This window comes from Panulirus ornatus, chromosome 8 (genome assembly GCF_036320965.1).
Source record: "Panulirus ornatus isolate Po-2019 chromosome 8, ASM3632096v1, whole genome shotgun sequence".
Taxonomy (NCBI): domain Eukaryota; kingdom Metazoa; phylum Arthropoda; class Malacostraca; order Decapoda; family Palinuridae; genus Panulirus; species Panulirus ornatus.
The window spans coordinates 17,508,929-17,533,501 of NC_092231.1; the positions used below are offsets into that span (position 1 = coordinate 17,508,929).

Here is a 24,573-nt window from a genome sequence, read left to right on the forward strand (position 1 = left end):
GGTCAAAACTGTCACTTTCCCCGTACTCAAAGGACCACACCTGCGGTGCTTCTGTACGCTGGGGTCCAAAGATTCTCTTCACATTTCGAGATGAGGGACACAGGTGGCCTCTGTGCCCTCATTACTGAGGCCACACATACATCCCAACGTCTCATCCAATTGAGGCCAAACGCTCTATTTTCATCAAAGCGATGCTTAAGGTCTTCTCTTGTCCTCCTGAGGCTAAAGGTTCTCTGCTCTTCTCCTGCTGGTGTCATGGCCGAAGATTGTGTGTTCTCATCCTTACCAGGACCGAGGATTCTCTCTTCTGAAGAAGCCTTTGGCAACACAGTAGACTCATCTCCGGCCTCCTGAGGCTGTACACCTGCATTACTTCCCTCCCGTCATAACACTCCTCCCCTCCTGTCTTAACACTCCTGCCACTGAGCACGCTTTCCCAGCCCCTTAATGAGCGTAATGTCCTGCCCTTCTGCGTCGACAAGATAGGTCATGACAAGTGGTGCATCAGAAGGCTTTTCATCAAATCCTATGGCAGTCTATATACAACCATAACAGGTAGGGGCTCCACACAAGATGTATCAAGTACCCAGTATATACTCCAAACTGGACTAATGAATATACAATCGTCCCCTACTTCAAGTCAAATGAAATTTCTGAGATCTATGACACATGCATTATTCTAAATCATACCAGGAATGATTTCAAAAATATAAAACAGGGAGGTATGCTTTACAGTAAAATTCTTCATGTTAAGCTGGGCAAAATCATACGCGTGCTTGATGATTACAGTTTGAATTTATCAAATATAATTTGTTTATCGTCTTTCCAATATGTAATAGTGGATGTGACAGACTGGGAAGGCTATTTAGATCAGCCATTGTATATATATATATATATATATATATATATATATATATATATATATATATATATATATATATATATATATATATATATAATGAAAAGACATAATTAAGTAATGATGTGGTAGTGCCATATGTAGAAGTTTATGTAAGGAAGTGAGGCAGATAATATTAGCCACTGCTGGTGGTTGGGGTATACGTAACAGTTTACATAAGGCCGTTGTCTCCATACTTTTCTTTGCAATGTATTCCCTGTATACGTAACGTGGTCACCCGGGTTATTATAGTGCTGCAGTCGACACCTCTCCTCCCCCCCCCCCTCCCATTCCCTCACTCCTCAGCAACTACAGCAGGTCGCTGGTTACCTGATGGCTTAGTGGATAGATACCGGACAACCTATGTGGACAGATCAACTTCATCTGCGTGACATCACTGTATGCATGGCCTTCCAGTTCCATTCCACGTCCCTCTCCACCCACGTCGGGAGCCAGCCAGCACGCGTGACGTAAGTACACGTGGGTCGGCCGGGATACCGGGCTGGGACACCCTCCACGTGTCCCACGAGAACTTCTCAAAGTTACCTTTTTATATCCCAGTGAGTCAAGGAGGGGAGGCTGGGTTAGTCTGACCTGTGCCGTGAGCCCGACCACACACTGACGCCAGTGTGACAGACGCCACCACACACACACACACACACACCCAGGCGCAACATGGCGGCGCCCATGACTTGAGCAGCGGCTCATAGGAGTGCACGGTTACGTGTGTCTGATGCCCGCCATTACCCGCCTGCTGCAGGTGAAGGCAATGTCGGCTATGGAGACCTACTGCCCCCCTGCCAAGGGGGTGGTGTACCTGCAGGTCAGTCCTGTACATCATTATGTTGCTACTGTGTGAGACCTTCTTGCTCGCTCCGGCCTGCACATCATCTCTAGGGAATCTGAAACGTATAATTATGGCTTTCCTCTCTGTTCTTCCTCCTCTCCCTGTTGTTCATCTTCTTTTCCTCTCTTACAGTCTTTTTGTTGTCCTCCGCTACACCTCCACCAGCAGCTCTAAGCGACTCCTCATGTGGGTCGACATGACTCGTGTTGTGTGCTCTGATTCCAGACTCATACAGGTTGCAAATGTCTTTCTAGTTATCATATTTATGTACCCGAGGGCAATTTTAATGTTTACGATAAATAATTTATCTTAATAATGATGTGGTAATGTGTTCTGGTCATCGAGAGATGACTAGGTCGAGTCCTTAGCCCCCTACAACACAACGGTGCGACCCGTTAAGCTTGACGGTACGACCCTCGGGTATGATTGCATAACATATGACCTGGTAGTTAAGGATCAGGTCAAAGGCCTAGTCATTATACTTTAAGTCATGCCAGTTTGCTAGTGCGGTCCACCAACCTTGTCTCATATGATAACTATAAAGAGACTGTCCAGTTCTCACAAGCAATCCTAAACAATCTTTCCTTCTCTCAGTACTTAAGCATCGTCCGTAGACCTATTCACGTTGGATTCAAGACTTAGAATATAGTGTGTGTGTGTGTGTGTGTGTGTGTGTTTCGCTTGCTTGGTTCGCATGACCTTCCGGAGCACATTTCCAGACGTAGTGTCCATTACTGCATCGTCGTCAGTAGAGAAGGTGCATATCCTGTTAATGGAGCATAGAAATTTTATAACGATTTATGAAGTCCAGGGTTAATGGTCAAGGTTATAGATCTGCATGTGACTGCGACGATGCCCGTCACCCCCCGCTGCCGGCCGTACGATGTTGCCTCACTCGCCAACCTCCGCCAGCCAGACCTGGTTACTCCTATTAAACCCTTGTTCTCTAAACACTTCCCCATACGATCTTCAGATTACTAAGGGAGACTGAATTCTGCGTTACATCTTATATCTGTATATTGAGTACTGTGGCCTCTCTCTTTCTATCTCTTCAGGAAGAACACCGTGTTCCTCCCAGAATTATACCGGGTAACTAATCCAACTTGCATGGTTAGGTAAGCCCCCGAGCGCCGCCCATCACGTCACCAAGGAAGACGAGACTTCTCTTACGGTCCAGGGCATACAACAATAGCAGGAACATGAAAACATCTGACTACACACAAGATTGCCACAACATTGGTCATTCCTGAAAAGTGATCATTCTGCTCAGTGGATGGAAAATTCTTTACCCCGGCTCTGTACAAGGATAGGACTTCAACCCCAACACATAATTCCTCTTCCTTTTGTAGTCCGGCTGCCATACAGTCATACATATCTACCTGGCGAATCAACCTTAATACAAGTACAATGCATTGCCTCTGGTAATGACATGGCAAGGACGGCGGCCCATGGCAGTCATGGACCACCTGCGGCAACACCAACTTGGCGCCAAAGCCATGACGTAGACACACCTGCATACAGAGAAGGTCAATAAAATTCCGTATCAATGTTGTGACCGCCTGCCAGGTCACCATGGCAACCACATGCCGGGGACTCGTAGATACTGGCCATCACTCCATCTGCTATGGCGGATGAGGACTAAAGCTTCCATCTATCATGGCCATCTACTATGGCTTATGAAGACTGAAGCTTCCATCTAACATGACTTATGAAGACTGAAGCTTCCATCTACCATGACTTATGAAGACTGAAGCTTCCACCTACCATGACTTATGAAGACTGAAGCTTCCATCTACCATGGCTTATAAAGACTGAAGCTTTCATCTACCATGACTTATGAAGACTGAAGCTTCCATCTACCATGACTTATGAAGACTGAAGCTTCCATCTACCATGACTTATGAAGACTGAAGCTTCCATCTACCATGGCTTATAAAGACTGAAGCTTTCATCTACCATGACTTATGAAGACTTAAGCTTCCATCTACCATGACTTATGAAGACCAAAGCTTCCATCTACCATGGCTTATGAAGACTACAGCTTCCATCTACCATGAATTATGAAGACTGAAGCTTCCATCTACTATGACTTATGAACTGAAGCTTCCATCTACCATGACTTATGAAGACTAAAGCTTCCATCTACCATGGCTTATAAAGACTGAAGCTTCCATCTACCATGACTTAAGAAGATTAAAGCTTCCATCTACCATGGCTTAGGAAGACTGAAACTTCGATCTACCATGATTAATGAAGACTAAAGCTTCCCTCTACCATGGCTCATGAAGACTAAAGCTTCCTTCTGCCATGACTTATGAAGACTGAAACTTCGATCTACCATGACTTATGAAGTCTAAAGCTTCCATCTACCATGGCTCATGAAGACTAAAGCTTCCATCTACCATGGCTCATGAAGACTGAAGCTTCCATCTACCATCACTTATGAAGACCAAAGCTTCCATCTACCATGACTTATGAAGACTAAAGCTTCCATCTACCATGGCTTATGAATACTGAAACTTCCATCTACCATGGCTTATGAAGACTAAAGCTTCCCTCTACCATAGCTCATGAAGATTAAAGCTTCCATCTACCATGACTTATAAAGACTGAAGCTTCCATCTACCATGACTTATGAAGACCAAAGATTCCATTTACCATGACTTATGAAGACTACAGCTTCCATCTACCATAGCTTATGAAGACTGAAACTTCCATCTACCATGACTTATGAAGACTGAAGCTTCTATCTACCATGGCTCATGAAGACTGAAGCTTCCATCTACAATGACTTATGAAGACTGAAGCTTCCATCTACCATGACTTATGAAGACTAAAGCTTCCCTCTATCATGGCTCATGAAGACTAAAGCTTCCTTCTGCCATTACTTATGAAGACTGAAGCTTCCATCTACCATGACTTATGAAGACTGGAGCTCCCATCTACCATGGCTTATAAAGACTAAAGCTTCCATCTACCATGGCTTATGAAGACTGAAGCTTCCATATACCATGACTTATGAAGACTGAAGCTTCCATATACCATGACTTATGAAGACTGAAGCTTTCATCTACCATGACTTATGAAGACAAACTTCCATCTACCATGACTTATGAGGACTAAAGTTTCCATCTACCATGGCTTATAAAGACTGAAGCTTCCATCTACCATGGTTTATAAAGACTGAAGCTTCCATCTACCATGACTTATGAAGACTGAAGCTTCCATCTACCATGACTTACGAAGACTGAAGCTTCCATCTACCATGACTTATGAAGACTAAAGCTTCCATCTACCATGGCTTATGAAGACTGAAGCTTCCATCTACCATTACTTATGAAGACTAAAGCTTCCATCTACAATGACTTATTACGACTGAAGCTTCCATCTACCATTACTTATGAAGACTAAAGCTTCCCTCTACCATGGCTTATGAAAACAAAAGCTTCCTTCTACCATGACATATGAAGAATGAAGCTTCCATCTGCCATGGTTTACTGAAACTCAAGCTTCCATCTACCATGGCTTATTAAGACTAAAGCTTCTATCTACCATGGCTTATGAAGACTGAAGCTTCCATCTACCATGACTTAAGAAGACTAAAGCTTCCATCTACCATGGCTTATGAAGAATAATACTTCCATCTATCATGGCTTATAAACTCAAGCTTCCATACCACGGCTTATCAAAACTCAAGCTTCCATCTACTATGGTTTATGAAGATTCAAGCTTCCATCTACCATGACTTATCAAGACTTAAGCTTCTACCTACCATGGATTATGATGACTCTAGCTTTCGTCTCTCATGGCTTATCAAGACTCAAGCTTCCATCTACCACGGCTTATCAAGACTTAAGCTTCTATCTACCACGAAGACTCAAGCTTCCATCTACCATGACCTCTACAACAGACTCAAGCTTGCCTGAGCACTAATAAAACTGTCAACAAATCAATGTCTTCAAAGGTACGACCCTTGGGTATGGTGACCTGGTCTTTGATCTAACCTTTAATAAGGACATGTCAAAGGCCAGGCCATCATATCGAAGGGTCGTAAGGCCAAGCCCATGCAAGAGCTGGTGGAGGTAACGACTTGTGACTGACGACGACCTGATACATAAACATGAGACACTTCGAGACGCGCGTGTACGACCCATTACGACCACACCTTCTGAGCACGACAACACGACCCCCCCCCCCCCCACTTGACCAAGACGATGCGATCCTTTAAGGAACACGACGGCTCGACCTGTGAGCATGATGGGACGACCCTTGGGGGGGGGGGGGTAACGAAGGGCCTCTGTTCTCTGACCTGATCCTGAGGATTAGGTCAGCGACCGTTATCATACGTAAGGGTCGTACTCTCGTGCTCAAGGGGAGTACCACCGCTGTGTTCAGGGGTCGTACGGTCAGGACCACCACAGCTCCATCATGTGTACCGCGGAAACAGTGGCATACTGTCAGAGCGTCACGTTGTTCTGAGCGGTGGTAGGCGGGTGGCAGGCGGCGGCAGACGGGCGGCAGGCGGTGGAAGGCGGGCGGGCGGCAGGCGGTGGAAGGCGGGCGGGCGACAGGCTTCCCTTCACTTCCACAATAAAAATCAGGAGAGATTCAGGACGATGTGGAGGTAGACGGTGTCGGCCCACCCTCACGACCGACAGATGCACAGCTTAAATTAACTCCATTAATAAAAATAGTCCGTTCAAAAATTCTCAATATTCAATCAGCGGACTACACACACACACACACACACACACACACACACACACACACACACACACACACACACGTAGCCGAAAAAAACAACTGCCTCTGCCGCCCTGTTTGTTTACCCTCGAACCAATTACACCTGACCTTACTTAAATCAAGTCCAGTATAAAAATACTACCCTTCATTTACATACGGTATAAACGAGTGCACCTGCTTTCTTTTTTATACTGTTCCACCAGTAGGCAGGTGCGGCTTCAAGGGGCGATCCCTCAACACAGTATCTACAGCCTTTACGTTGTGGTAACTCCTCCATGCACATACTAGCGTGGTAAATGAAATTAATCATTGGGGACCTTTGAAATCACTAAGGTTGAGCTACCTGGACCATTCGAGAGAAATATATCATCACCTACTCCTGTAAACTCCCCAGCCTCCAGTGGGAACTAACTTCTCTACTGGCAAGACAGGCTTGGAACGTTGTTGTTGTTGTTTGAGATTAAACCTCCCTACAACTCAGGAGGTGCGGGCCCCATGCTCTAGGGCGGCCCGCCGGTGGTGAGGGACCTATGCACTGGGCCTAGCGGGTTAGGCTTGTTATCCCACCCGGTCCCCATGAGAGACCGGCTCCCTCTGGCTAGGAACACTGTAAAATACTACCTCTGAAATCCAAAGGTGCGAAGTGCACAAAAGTATAGAAAACCTTAAAACTTTACCCCATCAATAAGTTGCCTACAGTTATCAGATACACTGTGGGATGCTCGGCAGAGACATTTAAGAAGGTTCTGGATAAGTATTTGTAGTAGAGTGTACCTAACTAACTGGAAGTTGGTGGCTACGTGGGCTGCGGCCTTCAACAACTTGGTCGACCAACGACCCAACCCAGGAGCGTGGCTGTAGGGTAAGAAAACCCCTGTAGCTCAAGGCTTTTAAGTCTTTCACCATAGATACTCTCACCAGCACTTTAACACATATTTCGCTATCATATTTCCCAATAATACAAGTCATACTCAGTCCTTTTCCCCGTCTGTTATCTTCAGTAAGATCTTCCCTCTTACACTTGACCTTAAACATCTTCGTTGCTTTCACGTTCCACCCGACTTAGCTTCAATATTCGCCTCCAGGTCCACATTTCCTTACTTCCTAGTTTCACTTATATTACTCTCAAGGTCAGCGTAACTTCAGGCTACACACGTTATTAAGCTGTCGTACCTGCCTGACCAGGCCATCAACCCCGGAGTAAGCCAGCGTACTGCGTTAATTAACCCGTTCATTACCAACAGCTGGCCACATGGCGGACACGCGGCAGTCTGCGGCCATCGATCCTTTTTGGTCGGCCGCCCGGCGGGCGGGCGGGCTGGCTGGCTGTCTGAGTGGCTGGTTGACTGGCTGCCTGATAGATATTAAGGACGTCTCGCATAATCTATGGTGTGGCCCGCAGCCGCCTCCCGGCCACACAGCTGGCAGGCCAGCCTCTCGACGTCATACCATCAACATAGAGAGGTCGGCTCTCCAGACTGGGCTGAGTGGCCCATCCCTGGCGATTAATACCCGAAGGCTTCAATACGGAGGGACTGGCCATTAATGAGTGGCCCAGACAACCACACGGGACCTGGGAACGACCAATGCCCTCCGTGAGGTTAGCGTAAGGCCGTTAGCAAGGCAGGGTTAGTGATCAATAAGACGAGGCGAGTTCAGAACAAGGGATCAATACAAGTTAGCCACCCACGGACGTGATCAGTGACACACGCCTCCCAGTATATGGGATAGGGTAGGACTATCGCACCTCACACGTCCGGCTTACGTACTTACCCACGAACCTTACGTATGGTGGCCTTAAAGGCCAGGCCATCGTAACCAGAGTCGTACTGTCGTGCTCAAGGGTCTTACCCGAGCGAAGCCTGAGGGGGTGCGAGAGGTGAAGGGTGTGTGGTCAGTGAGGCGCAATGTCGACCTTGAAGGCCGGGAGGGATGGGTTGGTGGGTGGCGGGCCATCAAGGCACACATCAACAAGCAGCCACCACCACCACCACACTCTACATAATGAATAACAAGTATCTAAACCTCCCTCACCCACTGCCTTACCACACGACGACACTATAATCTTGTGTTATTCCATATACATTATCCACATGTATCATTCAATCTCCCAACACTGTATACGATAACCAATGGAAACTATGGATAATACTGTATATATGTACATACATAAATAGACATATACGTTATATCTATATACATATACTTAATTATTCATAATTGGCCCAGGGCTCCATTCTTGAAAGGGTCCTGGTGTTGCTCCAAGACCCCTCCTCCAGGAGCTCCTGCAGCTCCAAGGCTGCGCTACTTCCAGTGGTATGAGGAATGATGAACTCTTTAGGGTAGTAAGTTCTTCGATGAGCCTGTCTGAACTGCCTTCCGTCAAATGACGATGATACTGACTCACCAACGGTGACTGTACTCCTATTGGCGGAGTCCGGTAACACCAGTGTGTGTGTGTGTGTGTGTGTGCAGGGTAAGACACACAAAAATATTCCATGTGCATTATGTTTATACGGAACCTTAAACTGGGTACCAAGTAAGTAAGAAAAAGAGATGTGGGAAGGGAGTCTACATTTAGTGTGGTACTGGGTAGAGGGAGGGAGCGGTATCCAGTCCCAAGGCCTCGCACAGCCGGGCAGGCGAGGGGTGCAAGACCGGACACCACCACCACACAGGGAGTGTCAGTATGGTGAGCACTTACACCAGTTACTAGATTGTGTGAGGGGAACACCTCCCTCATTCATTTACACTAGTTCTCATACTGCCTTAGTCTTGTGTGGGGGAGACACCTCTCCCAGTCATTTAAACCAGTTATCATACTGCCTTAATCTTGTGAAAGGAGGAAAACTACCCCCAGTCATTCACACCAGTTCTCATACTGCCTTAGTCTTGTATGAGGGGGACGCCTCTCCTAGACTATACCCACCCCTAGTGCACGATGGTATTAACTTTGGTTATAAAGGCCTGACATTTGACCTGATCCTGAACCAAGTATAATAATACGTTTGCTTGGATTAATCTTTTTTCACCTGTTAATGTTAACATTTTCTAAAGCATCGAAAAAGAAAAATACAGTTAGTTTGATAACGTTATAGCAAGCATGATTTTCTTGTGAACATGGCACCTCACTCCAGTGGTGAACTATGTCTTGTTAGTCTATTTCAAAGTCATCTACATATCATTTTCTCTCTATCTATACCAACTCGTAACTTCTAACTTGATCAATACTGCCCAAATGTACGTACACTTCAGGCCACGGGCAGAGATATAGCCTTACCAACCACGTTGTCACACTATATGAACAGTCACCCACCGTCTGTCTGCTCCTCTGGTGTCTTGGGTCCACGGCTCGCATATATACAACGCCGTCGGGACTATTATGCCATCAAATATACCCATCCTTAACTCAGAGCCAGTGTTTCAGGCGATGGTGTACCACTACACCAAGTTCCATGCTCTGAGGCAAGCATCCAGTGTCCCAGTTTTCGTCTCGAATCAGGCAACATTTAATCTCTACACCAGGGTAGACATAGTAGTGTCTGCCCTAACCAGCACTAGCACCGTCACTGGCCTACCCATGGTATCACAGATACTTATCAGTGGTTTCTAACTCCTCCCATTACTACAGGTTTTAAGAGCGGGACATCATATCGTGACTGTTGACACAATCCAAACATATACGGCTTCCGGCACCGGCCATAATGTTTACCAGTTCTGATTAGTGAAGCTCACACCATCTACCACTCACGTTATGACTTGTGCCTGCAAACACCTCTTAGACGCATGAGACACGCTGTATATATATATATATATATATATATATATATATATATATATATATATATATATATATATATATATATATATATTATATATATGAAGAAAGAATAACAATATGTAATTTATTCATCAATGAGAACTTTGCAGAGATACGGACACAAGGACTGGATAATGCAGCATCATGATCTGACTCGTGGCTGGGTCCTTGTGTCCCAGACTGGTGGCAGCACCCACCACCACGGGTGTGACTCTCGCTGACCAAGAGTTGAGGCCGCACCCCACCAGCACTGTCGGCCAGGACAGGTCGCCTTCACCCTCGATACCCCGACACCTCCAGTGAACAAGACATTCCCGGGCCTGACGTTAGAAGGTGGGACTTACTGTACAGTGGAGCCGCGAGAGTCAGGAATTTCTGACACAAATGGGTACGTGGAGCGTACATAACACTCTGGAACGTACATAATACTGAGATTATCTGTCCGTATTTCCTTATCTAGTTCTCGTGTACTAAGGCTATCACTGCATTTCTGAATGATGATGAAAACTTGCGAGATGGTCATGTCCTGTCATATCTTTCTCTGGCAGATATTTGCTGATACTGCAAGACAATGCCTATGTTCCTCCTGGCTCACTCACAGAGATACGTAGAAACCTCTCCTGCATCAGGGACGTCCGAAGCCTTCTGATATACCTCGTAAGACTAAACAATACAGGAAACATTTTCCATTTTGAACGAAAGAATCATCAGTCAAAATATTTCATATATATATCCAAAAAAAGACAACTACAACCATTGCTATTTAAAGGCTGTTATAAATCATGCACAAGTGGGTGTTTTCAACGAGATTTCAATGTGCTTTCTCCTCAGGCAACTGCGACCTGAGACGTGGGTGCAGCAGCTGGACTACTGGCCCAACACCACTCTAACTGGTCACCTTTGGAGATTGGGCTGCACAATGTGGACATGTCTCTGAAGGCCTACCACGACAACAACAACGAGGACCAGCCACTAGTGGATCATAAGGAACACAAACTGGACAAATACAGTGGAAGGAGACAACATTTCCAGTGGACCATCGAGAACAAAAAATCAGGCACCTCCCTGGACGACTTCTGATGCAAGAAAGTACACAGACTGGATGTCTCCCTGGAGCAGTGACCACTCCTGAAGCATGGAGAACCTCCAGTTGACAATGGTCTAGTGTGAAGGAAAGTCAGAGGGAAGATGCAATACCAGCATCTATACTAAAGATGGACTCTCTTACACCGACTCACGTCTGCAATGGTGGAATTCCAGGTGACAAAAGATAACGGTCTACTGACCACCTGCCACTTTGAGAGAAGCTGATCTGCTGTGAACATTAATGTACGTGTAGCAGGGTTGATAGCCTCAATCATTCAGTATGATGGTATAACCCTTGGGCTTTATAGCATGGCCTTTTACCAGACCTATATTAGTCAGGTCAACAGAGCAGGCTATCATACTGCATGGTGTGGTCTGGGTGGGAGGGGTTCAGGCTGGCTGTTGCAGAGACCTGGGCGCCGTAGCGCTCACGGATCCTACCGACGCATTCACACACTTCAGCTACCACTCTCATAATAAACACCTCATCCAGAAAAAAACATATTCATGAGTTCTTAAAAAGAACTGCCTTTGTCGTGTAACTTACGATGCACATGTACACACAACACAAAAACGATCTTTATACCCGCGAATGATCACATGTTAACTATAAGGGGCTGGTATATTCAGATTATTTTCTTAGCCTTTTTATCATATTATGTAGCTATAAAAGTTTAAAAATCGTTTTATTGTGTCTACGAGACTTGTTGGAAGAGAGGCAAAGAAACTTACAGACCCTGCCTCAAATATCTCAATTTGGTAAACAATAAAATGTGAATATATTGCTTAAACTTTTAGGGTATTTTCCTTCGGCGTATGACTGCAGCAACACTAGAAGTGTTATGCAGGCAAATATCTGAATGACGCATGGAAGTAGTATACGTACAATGGTAACTTTGTAAGAAAACTGGCATATTCCACAGGAAGGTTATAAGATACTCTAAGGAGACTGACCACCTTGTTCTGTCACTAGTGTTGTGGATCTGAACAAACACCTGAGCATTTGCAGACCATTGGGAAGGAGTCCTCTTACTCCCTTCAATATTACAAATGCATTTTCGTCCGATTTCTTAAATCTATTTTGCATTCTTCACTTAACAAACCCTCACACGTGATCATGAAAAGTCACGTTTGGCTATGTAACGCAGCCATGACCTACACGAGTGAAAGACGTTGATGGACAGGGAGGTCGTGCTTGAGGGTGGTAATATACTCGTGCTCAAGGATCGTAGCGTCGCGCTCGAGGGGTCGTCCCCAAGGGTCGAAAGGTCGAGCTGAAGGATAGGGAGGTCGTACTTAAGGATGGTAGTATGCTCGTGTTCGACGGCTGTATGGTCGTGATTAGGGGTCGTAGCTTCCCGCTCAAGGGTCGTAGGGTCGAGCTCAAGGGTTGTATGGTCGTGCTTAAGGGGTAAAGACACTTCCAGTCATCAGTTCAACCTAGGGTTCCTGAGGTGACGTGAGGGGTGGCCAGGTCACACCTGCTTAAACAAACTTCCCTCTTAAAATAAACCCACACCAGCACACACCAGCCACAAGGCTAACACTCCCTACTGTGTTGCTCACTCGTTTAGCATTGCCATGAAAATTTAACATCAATCATCTACCATGAAACTATCTAGGTCCCCGCCCAAACATACATCATCACACTTCATGACATACGGTCCTGGTGAACATGGCTCACTACCTGAGCGCTTCGGAAGCTCTACAAAAGAGGTCCTGGGGTTGCAAGGTCCAGGGTTCAAGAGACGTACGATCTGCGTTGGCAATGTTGCTGAGATAAGAGCTGTACAGAACACAGATGAGAAAGTGTCACTCGTATATGTCTGGGGAGTTGTAGTTTCGAATGGATGTATGTCTAGCGGGGTTGAAGAGGGTGGTTGTTAAATGCCTGTCGAGTCGTTATTGTGTGCACGTTTTTAGTCACTTGTCACGTTTGCTGGGGGCAAGGGGAGACATAAGAGTATAGAATGTTAAGCAGGGGTCAGCTTTCTGTTTCTCCTGGAGGGGTGGTGGTCCGTTAAGGTGTGGTCTGAGTGGGAGGGGGGTCTATGGTTATTGCAAAGGACTAGGTGCCAACCATACTGTAGTGAGGTTTTTCTGGAAGTATCTATGTTTGTTTTTTTTTTTTCCCCAAAAAAAGAAGGAACAGAGAAGGGGGCCAGGTGAGGATATTCCCTCTAAGGCCAGTCCTCTGTTCTTAACGCTACCTCGCTAACGCGGGAAATGGCGAATAGTATGAAATATATATATATATATATATATATATATATATATATATATATATATATATATATATATATATATATATATATATCTTTTTTTTTCATATTATTCGCCATTTCCCGCGTTAGCGAGGTAGCATTTAGAACAGAGGACTGAACCTTTGAGGGAATATCCTCACTAGGCCCCCTTCTCTGTTCCATCTTTTGGAAAATTGAAAACGAGAGGGGAAGATTTCCAGCCCCCCGCTCCCTCCCCTTTTAGTCGCCTTCTACGACACGTAGGGAAGTATTCTGTCTCCCCTATCCCTAGGGATAATATATATATATATATATATATATATATATATATATATATATATATATATATATATATATATAGACAGGTGTTGCTAGATACCGCCAGGATGTGGTTAAATCGCGACAGAAAAGTTAACGAGAGGTAGTAAAGTCTCGCCCTGGAAATTTTTGCTCTGAAGTAATCCATCATTTCCCTACATATGAGTGTAGCGCAGCCTCGAAGCTGCAAAAGCCCCATTAAAAGTGGTCCTGGGGGTCCTGGGGTTTTGAGTGGATGCCGTGGGTCGGATCAAGAACCATCGATCATGCCATGTTGATTCACAACATTGTGAAGGGTCCACGTGTGCCGCCATAAGGCCCACCTGGGTAAACTTTAAAACCCCTTGACCACAGCGGCGGTGCGACCCCTGGGTATGATGTAGCCTTATCATCATACTTTTAAGTCGTGCCTAAGGGTTGTACCGTTGTGCCCAAGGGTCGTGTCGTCGTGCTCAAGGGCTTTTAAACTAGAACGCAGCAGAGAACTGGCCGTAACTCCTGGTGTACGGTGTCTGTTCTGACCATCACAACATCGGGTTCAGTTCGTGTATTGATACACTAAGCGATAGGGATGGAAACATCACAGTAGAAACCATCAACCGAAAAGTAGCGAGAGAGACCAATTTAAAAGGAATAGTTACGACAGACGAACATGACGGATCGTGTAAACAAAATCCCCAACGAATGCAGTACAGTCTGGAGAATGAAGACAGTACTGGCCGAAGCAATCGTTTAAAGATGATACATGACGTCAGGTGAGACTATCAGTCAGTGAGGAAGGTTTATTTCTCTATGATCGTATGCACTGCACCAGCGTAACCCAAGCCACCAAACACAGCCTGATATATACGTCTGCGTCTTGACCAAAGGTGGTCTTCATCCTCGTTATCAGGGACCAATAATTCCAAATGCCTGAGGTCATGTCAGTAAGGTATACGCCGGGCCTGGGGTCAGGTCAGGTCAGTAGTGTGGATACCGACCCACACAGCGTAGAGGCATGATTCTGTCTGAAGAACTAAGTACATAATAATGTACCACAGGAGCTGCCATCGACTGGTACCAGTACCACTACTTAGCCAGACCTCTTGGGTACGACGGTATGTCCTCAGGTGACCTACTCACCCACCTGACCTTCAAGTGTCAGATCAAAGGTCACACTTAATCAAGCAAAACAACAATTTTCGGTAATGCCCGACCACCAGAGTACATGGTACATATTTCATGTATAGAACCTGGAAAGTTTACGGAGTGGTCATGCATGGCGGAGTAATGCAGGACGGCAACACATCTACGGGATATTCTCCCAAGCAAGTAACTTACAGTGTCTTATAACGACAGGTAAATGAAGTGTTGGCATCTGACGTCCTACAGATGATCCCCGATGGAACTTCCTCAGTCCCGCCCCTCCCTCACCACCGCCACACGACACATGAGGCTCTTGACATGACAGGCGGGGCCGAAGGTCTGCACCTTCTCCAGCATGACCACGTAGACATGTGGTGTGCACACCTGACAGGAGGGTTGAGATATGGCTGGCCCGTCTGGTGGTACAGGATAAAGGAGATGTTACCATATTGTTCCCTGACCTTGAGGTCACGACCCTTGGGTGCTATGGTCAAGCCTTTGACCTGACCCTAATGGAATGGGTCGATGGCCAGCCAATCGTACCCAAGGGCTGCACCACTGTGTTCTAGAGGTTATAAGGGTCGTATGGATACACTAAAAGAAGACCCCATAGCTATCCGAGGCCAGATGATATAGCCAAGTACATACACGAACTATAAACACCGCTGACGACCTACTGAAATACGTCAGGAAATCCCTGGACAAATTTCTCCACAACGTCCCTGACGCACCAGGTTTTGGCGAGCATGTAAGCCTATGAGTGTGTGGTCTTAAACAGCTTATGAGTGATCGGAGGAGAAACCTTACAACAACTTGGTGGCAGACCTGCAGGCCTGGGGGAGGAGAGGGGGGGGGGGGGGTAAGACGACCCGAACCCCCCCCCCCCCATATACCACGACATACGTGACGTAACGCAGTAACAAATGACAGCATCGTACTGTTATGTCGGCATGTCTGCCCAAACTATACAGATCACAGCGGTCTTAAGAGCACTCGCAGCAACGTCTTCTGGGAAATATATGTAACCCACAAGTCGCTCGCGGGCAATCTATCCAGAGTAATTAATTGACCACAACACATGTCACAACGACTGGGCGGCTTCCCTACCACAAGAACCCTAGGTAAAAAGTAGACGACTAGAAATGACAGTAATTTCCCCAGGAGCCACGAGTGGTGGAGTGCGTCACAGAAAAACGTGTAGTGTAGTGAGTGTGGGATGAGTCAGAGGGCGTGGCACCACGGGCTGGGCTGGGGGGACGGGGGGCGGCGGCCTCCAGCAGGGGGGAGAGCCAGGCAGGAAATGGTAGGGCGAGGAGGCACCAGCACAGATAAGAGGAGCGGCAGGAGGGGGTCGGGGGGGACGACCCAGGCTCAAGATAACATAACAATTAAAAAAAGAAAATAGAAATTCATAAGGAAAGTATGAGTTGGTAGGAAAGGGGGGGGGGGGAGGCACCTTTGTGGTACTACCAGACGAAGGCAGCAGACACCGCATCATGCGGTACCAGAAGGAGGCAGCAGAAGCACCATCTAGAAGCACCTGAAGGAGGCAACAGACACGCCATCTAGAGGGACCATGAGGCAGCAGACACACCATCTAACGGTACCAGATGGAGGGAGCAGACACACCATTTTGTGTTACCAGAAAGAGGCAGCAGACACACCAACTAACAGCAGCAGAATGAGGCAGCAGACAAACTATCTTGTTTTACCAGGAGGAGGCAGCAGACACACCATTTAACAGTACTAGAAAGAGGCAGCAGACACACCATCCCGGGGTACCGGACGAGGGTCCGCCAAGACCCGACAACTTCACTTGCTGCTGGCGGTGGTGGGAGGCCGGCATCCTGCGCCTCCGTCAGAAGCGGCGTCCGCACACCCCAGATCTCAGGAGGAGCGAGGGAGGGAGGGAAGGAGGGAGGGAGAGAGGGGGTTACTGCCTGTGGTGGTGGTGAGTGGTAACCACCACCACCACCACCACCGTGGCTGCCGACACCACAGGCACAGGGAGGCTGCCGCACAGTGAGGGCAGTCATGCTGAACCACACTGACTCCCAGCCCCCGCCCGCTTCTCCTCTTCCTTCTCCTCCCTCACCAGGAACCGTGCCTCGGCTCGTACCGCTGTAAACAAGGGTCGTACCTTCCTGCTCAAGGGTCGTACCGTCGTGCCACGATGCTCGAGAGACGCGACAATACAAGGGACAAATATCTTGTGGGTTGTCATGCAGTTGAGAAAGTGCAGGCTGAAGCTGGGGCGTTACATGGCATTGGTGCAGGCTGGAGGTGGGGCATCACATGACAGTGGTGCAAGTTGGAGGTAGGGCGTCATATGACAGTGGTGCAGGCTGGAGGTGGGGCGTCACATGACAGTGGTGCAGGCTGAAGGAAGGGGGCGTCACATGACGGTGGTACAGGCTGAAGGAAGGGGGCGTCACATGACGGTGGTGCAGGCTCAAGGTGGGGCGTCACATGACAGTGGTGTAGGCTGAGGATGGGGCGTCACATGACAGTGGTGCAGGCTGAGGGAGGGAGCGTAACATGACAGTGGTGTAGGCTGAAGCCGGGGCGTCACATGACAGTGGTGGTGGCTGAAGGTGGTGCGTCACATGACAGTGGTGGAGGCTGAAGGTGGGTCGTCACATGGTAGTGGTGTAGGCTGAGGGTGGGGCGTCAAATGACAGTGTTGCAGGCTGAAGTTGGGGCGTCACATGACAGTGGTTCAGGATGAAGGAGCGTCACATGACAGGGCAGGCAGAGGGTGGGGCGTCATAAGACACTCATAATAACCTTGCCAGCACTACATGTTTGCTTCCAGCCCTGGTCCACACCGGCCTCGTCACAACAGCTCACCAGGCCTTACACGTCCAAGCACATGCTGAGAGACCTGACAGCCTTACGGTAGCATTAAGTATCACGATGACTTTAGACCTGTGTAGAAAACATCGACACTGAACCAAGCAAGCAGTGTGGCACTGTCACAGCCAGAATACGTCCAGATTAAAGGAAAATGGAGAACTTTGTGATTACCTCATTGAAACTGAAGATAGACAAGGCTGGAAGTAACAGGTCAGAACCATCATCAAAAACCTTCAGCCATCACCCCTACGTTCTAGGTGGACTTCACACACTCTCCTGCTCCTGAACTCAAGATCATCTGCCTGCACAACTTCCACTCATCCCTGACTCACCTACGCCTCCCTCCCTCTTCTCCCGCCCCACCCAACATACAACAAGGGCTGCCAGGGAAGGCGCTGGCAACGGCATGCAAAACCATCCTCGGACCACCTTACACCACCTATCAAGAGGCGCTCAACACAAGGCCCTTCCGACTCCTTCAAAAATTAGCTGCTTATACAACCCACATTTCGGAAGAAACTACTGCACCAACCAAGCCACCGTCGCCTCCTGCCACCGGAAATCCCTCGTCCTGGAGTTGCAGTTCGGTACCACAGCAGCACTGAGCCCACCCTAGCTCATCCCGAGAGCTGTGAACATCATCAATAACCTCCCCACTGTTACTGTAAACAATGTTTACTCCACAGCATTTTACCAACAATGATATTGTTCAGTTCATGACCGTAGGTTTCCAGCCTTCGTGCTGCATTTGGTTCTATATAAGGATTATTATCACTATCATCATCAATATTGTTAAAATATAATAATAATAATAATAATAATAATAATAATAATAATAATTATCATTATCATAATTATTATTATCATCATCATTATCATTATTAGAACACAAGCTAGACTGTAGTAAGCGACTGATCTTGCCACAATTATTAGTGAGCGACTTACTGGGGAAGAGCAGGGTGTTTATAGGGAAATTCAGGGGTGTGCGGAAAACCGATTTTAGCACTTAAATAAGTAACAGAGAAAGTTCTAAAGAAATGAGTATAAATTATTTCTGGATTGAATAAAAAAAAGAATAACTCATACGAGAAAGTGAACAGAATAGAGCTCTGGAAAGTTTGAATTGTATTTAGGCTCCTTAACAAACTTTTCGAAAGCGTTTGAGATATTTATACTGGAAGCAGCAGCGCACTGGTCTGCGTGGTGGTAAGAGCGAGTGGTCTGGACTATATGTGGGAGTGCGTCAAGGTTGTGCACAATTACCTTGATTATTTCACGCTATTATGACCATGGCATCACATGAGGTGACAGCGAGGCTGGACGTCTGTCATGTGATACTCAACCATGGGAGAAACATTGGAAAATGCCGCAGTTGCTGTATGCAGATGACGCTCTGTTGTTAACAAAATTAGAGGAGTTCGTCCGGACGATGCGCCTCGTCAGTGACGTACACTCAGTAAAAAATTATTCGGCACCCTTACGGAGTGATACAATACGACACACCACACGAAAATGTCTGAAAACTCTCCTGAGGTGCGGTGCATGGTTGGTAACCCTGAGTACTCATAAAATGGTATAGTGGTTCTACGTGCAGATTGTGCTTCATGAACCAAATCATGCTTCACCATACAAATTAACCACTGCAACAGTGGTCACAGTAACACCACGGTAGTATCTGTTCTTGCTACTTACAGTCACAGAGTATTGGATATAAGGGTTGATCGCTCATGTAGCCAGGTTGGTTAATTGCTTAATAGGAAAGGCAAACACGTTTCACCAAAGTAATATCACTTTTAATTCTATAAATAGCGTAGAAACCCCCCCCTGCTGCTGGGACACAGTTTACCTCGTCTGGCATGGTTTTCATTTCGTCTAACATAAATTCGAAACAAATATTGCGATTCCTGCTGTGCGCTCCGAAGCTTAACTCACTGCAGGTTGGACGAGTTCCGTGTCCAACATATTCGATTCATTGTATTCAGATAACGAACATCCTGTGGTAAATTTCTGTGCTAACACTAATACTTTTTGTCTCGCATGAATTTCCCCACCAAACACACCCTCGAGGACCTACTAATCTTATCATGTTTAGCATACTAAAGAAATATCATACCTAGTTTCGTGACTCGTTCCCTGCTTCATAATCATGCAAGGCTTGTGCTTAATGTTTTATCACCATCAATATACACACATATTTTGTGTTATTTAAGCATGTAGTCTTATATTACAGGACGATTTAATACTTTCCATCATATATACTTTGTGATGATGTGGGTTTATGTCGTTGCATCTCATAAGAAATCCCTAAATGGCACCCCGATTCGTTGGCTGCCATGCACATGTCAATACAGATTGTGAGTTTGATTATAATACTGAGGGTAGTGCTACGCTGTTTAGAGGCTTTGGTGATAACACTATGTATTGCCGTTTATCAACCGTTAAATACGATACGTGGATACAGAGAACATCATATTACTTTCACACACACACACACACAGAGCATGAGACAGGGGTACCAACCACACCAGTGATCGTTGCGGGGCATACCGTAGCCAAGGGAGCCGAATAATGTTTTAGAGGGTGTACATAGGAGAAAGCTAGAAGCGAATGCGCATTAAAAGAAAGACAGTAGTTTCTGAATGGCACATCACGGCGTCAGATCAGTTTACATGGTGAAATGCGGTAAGTTGTGGGCGAGTTTAAATGTCCTGGAGTCATGTTCTGTGAGGATGGCAGAGGGAAAGCTGGTGATTAGAGCAGAGTCACGCACAGGAGAAAATTTGGAGGTGCACTGCATGCGGTGCTAAGTGAGCTACGGACTGTACACAGAGGCTTCAGTGAGGGGAAGATTACAGAAGTGGCCATAGATTACTCGCGTTGTATACCTCCTAGCGGAAGGATATACAGAAAAAACTGAAGCTGTAGGAAGATTATGGGGCGTGAAAAATATCTAGCGTGGCGCATGGATGACAGGCATTTAGTGTAGAACACAATGCTGATGACAGGATGATCACGAAGATAGACATCAGTCCAATACATGGTATAGGGAAGACAGACTGCGGCAGATACTGACACATATAGTGAGGGAACAGCTTAAGGTTCGAGATATTTCGTACCAAAAAGCCACTCGAACTGCTGGGAATTTGTTGCAACTGATGCAAGATGATATGGATCTCAGTGGACGAATCCTCGAGGAAACGCAAGCAAGTATATGTTTATATTTGGCCTGCAAGTCAGGACGTGAATCAGAAGGAGTATGTGGCTGATGCACCATGGAGATGGGTACACAGTGGTGATGGCAGATGAAAACACTAGAACCGAGAGAAGTTAGAGGTAAACTTCAACCAGAACGTGACGAACGCTCACAGGTACATACATGAGCCATCAGTGAGGTGTATGGGGTGTGTCGGTTGGGGAGCACAGCTCGGTGAAAGCTGCCCCCACTAGTGACGGTAAGCTAGGTGTGGGTGGTGAGGCTGGATGTAGGCTGTCAGGCTGGGTGTAGACGCTGAGGTCGGGTGTGAATGGTAAGGCTGGGTGCAGATGATGAGGATGGGGGTGGGTGAAAGTGGGGGTGAGTGTAACTGAGAGGGGAAACTTGATTGTGGGTGTGAGTAGTGAGGGTGAGATGACCAGGTATGGGTTAGGGTAGGGAGGTTGGGTGTGGGTCACGATAGGGAGGCTGGGTGAGGGTGAGGGTGGAGCAGGACAAGGAGCCAGAGGGCGCCACACACGGCAGGACTGGAGGCCGATGACTCAGCCAGCCACTCTCCCCCTCCGTCTGGCCGCTCTCTTCCCACACTGCTAACAACAGCTGATGACAGCACACCGTAATCCCAGGGCGAAATTAAACTGATAAAGGTAAATAAATATGAACGCAAAAAGGTACATCATATATATATATATATATATATATATATATATATATATATATATATATATATATATATATATATATATATATATATATATATGTTTATGGATGGGGTTGTTAGGGAGGTAAATGCAAGAGTCTTGGAAAGAGGGGCAAGTATGAAGTCTGTTGGGGATGAGAGAGCTTGGGAAGTGAGTCAGTTGTTGTTCGCTGATGATACAGCGCTGGTGGCGGATTCATGTGAGAAACTGCAGAAGCTGGTGACGGAGTTTGGTAAAGTGTGTGGAAGAAGAAAGTTAAGAGTAAATGTGAATAAGAGCAAGGTTATTAGGTACAGTAGGGTTGAGGGTCAAGTCAATTGGGAGGTGAGTTTGAATGGTGAAAAACTGGAGGAAGTGAAGTGTTTTAGATATCTGGGAGTGGATCTGTCAGCGGATGGAACCATGGAAGCGGAAGTGGATCATAGGGTGGGGGAGGGGGCGAAAATTTTGGGAGCCTTGAAAAATGTGTGGAAGTCGAGAACATTATCCCGGAAAGCAAAAATGGGTATGTTTGAAGGAATAGTAGTTCCAACAATGTTGTATGGTTGCGAGGCGTGGGCTATGGATAGAGTTGTGCGCAGGAGGATGGATGTGCTGGAAATGAGATGTTTGAGGACAATGTGTGGTGTGAGGTGGTTTGATCGAGTAAGTAACGTAAGGGTAAGAGAGATGTGTGGAAATAAAAAGAGCGTGGTTGAGAGAGCAGAAGAGGGTGTTTTAAAATGGTTTGGGCACATGGAGAGAATGAGTGAGGAAAGATTGACCAAGAGGATATATGTGTCGGAGGTGGAGGGAACGAGGAGAAGAGGGAGACCAAATTGGAGGTGGAAAGATGGAGTGAAAAAGATTTTGTGTGATCGGGGCCTGAACATGCAGGAGGGTGAAAGGAGGGCAAGGAATAGAGTGAATTGGAGCGATGTGGTATACAGGGGTTGACGTGCTGTCAGTGGATTGAATCAGGGCATGTGAAGCGTCCGGGGTAAACCATGGAAAGCTGTGTAGGTATGTATATTTGTGTGTGTGGACGTGTGTATGTACATGTGTATGGGGGGGTTGGGCCATTTCTTTCGTCTGTTTCCTTCCGCTACCTCGCAAACGCGGGAGACAGCGACAAAGTATATAAAAAAAAAAAAAAAAAAAATATATATATATATATATATATATGCACTTAGACAAGGAGTGAAAGTTCTGGAGAATGATAATATACATTATTTTTGTTTTTGGATTAAAAAAAGGAAAGACTCTTATGATAAAGTACATGCAAAAGCGCTATAGCAAATTCCAAATGGCTACAGAGGAGACTTTTCGAAAGCGGTTGAGAGTGTTTATACTGGAAGCAGCAGCACACTGCTGTACGTGGCGGAATGAGTGAGTGGTCTGGACTATACGTGGGAGTGCGTCAAGGTTGTGTACAATATCCATGGTTATTTCACGCTATTATGACTGGGGCATCACATGAGGTGACAGCCAGGCTGGACGTCTGCCATGTGATGCTCAAACACGGGAGAAAATAAATGCAAAATGCCACAGTTGCTGTATGCGGATGACGCCGTGTTGTTAGCCAAATTATAGGAATTAGCCCAAACGCTAGGCCTCTTCGGTGACACACACACGCACATATATATAATACATATTCGCCGCAGCGTCAAGAACAGGCAAAAGATCCTTACAGGGAAAAATCCTCTTGGAAAAGTAAAACAGGAGGGGAGGATTTCCAGCTCCCACTCTTTTAAGTCGCCATCTACGACACACGATACCTGGGTAGTATTCTTTCTCCCCTATCCTCCGGGGATATATATATATATATATATATATATATATATATATATATATATATATATATATATATATATATATATATATATATATATTAGACATGGCATGAGCAAAAGCATGCCTCAACCATGTCCATCTCGGATGAAAAAAGGTACCAAAAGTTGTTAGAAAAAATAACATTAATTTGAGCTCCTCAGGTGTTTGCAGACCTGGGTCTTATAGCAGGAACGGTTATGGGAAGAAGGAGAGACACGAGAAAGAAGAGAATCTCACAGCTTAGCTAAGGCGAAGAAAGTATCATAACGCTCAATCCCAGTATGGCTAGTCTCCTCGCCATACAAAACTATGGGAAGCAGCAGCCAATCGCGTGCCTTGGGCTGGGACAGATGCAGACAACTCACACGAGAACAGAGGCTGAAATGATATCTGTAAGATAAGGAGAGGGAAACAATGACATAGCAACCCAACAGGAGATGACTGATGAAAGGCGATAGCAGGAGAGCTAATAAGGCAGATGGCTTCTGGTTACACTCGAGTTAAGAGCGAGGAAGAAGACGAGCCACCCCAAATATACCAGCAGTACTTCTCACTGGAGCGACTGACACCTTTAGGTATTATATCATATATATAATATATATATATATATATATATATATATATATATATATATATATATATATATATATATATATATATATATTCTCTCAAGAACAATAACTACGTCAACTGTTTGGGAAGTATATTTGGCATATGGAGTTTCCATGACAAAGTGGAAACTACGGTTAAACGCAATATGTTTATGTTACTGCAGAGGTAAAAATGTATTGTTTGGAAAGAAATTAAGTAGACCTCGAGAGAGATCTATAAATAGAAACTGTGCCTGAAAGTTACCATAATCAAATACTTGAAAGCTTCAGTTCCTGCATAATGTGTTGAGGAAAAATTC

The 24,573-nt window shown here is 46.0% G+C and overlaps 1 protein-coding gene and 1 long non-coding RNA gene across 3 annotated transcripts in view; one reads left to right on the plus strand and one right to left on the minus strand.

The window, feature by feature from the left end:
• Positions 1-24,573, minus strand: part of LOC139749850 (reticulon-1-A-like) — a 195,385-nt gene that overhangs the window by 135,282 nt on the left and 35,530 nt on the right. The window lies entirely within an intron of this gene.
• Positions 1,411-11,279, plus strand: LOC139749852 (uncharacterized). Its single transcript, XR_011713049.1, has 4 exons — positions 1,411-1,721; positions 10,419-10,696; positions 10,857-10,965; positions 11,140-11,279. It is a non-coding gene; the product is annotated as an uncharacterized lncRNA (long non-coding RNA).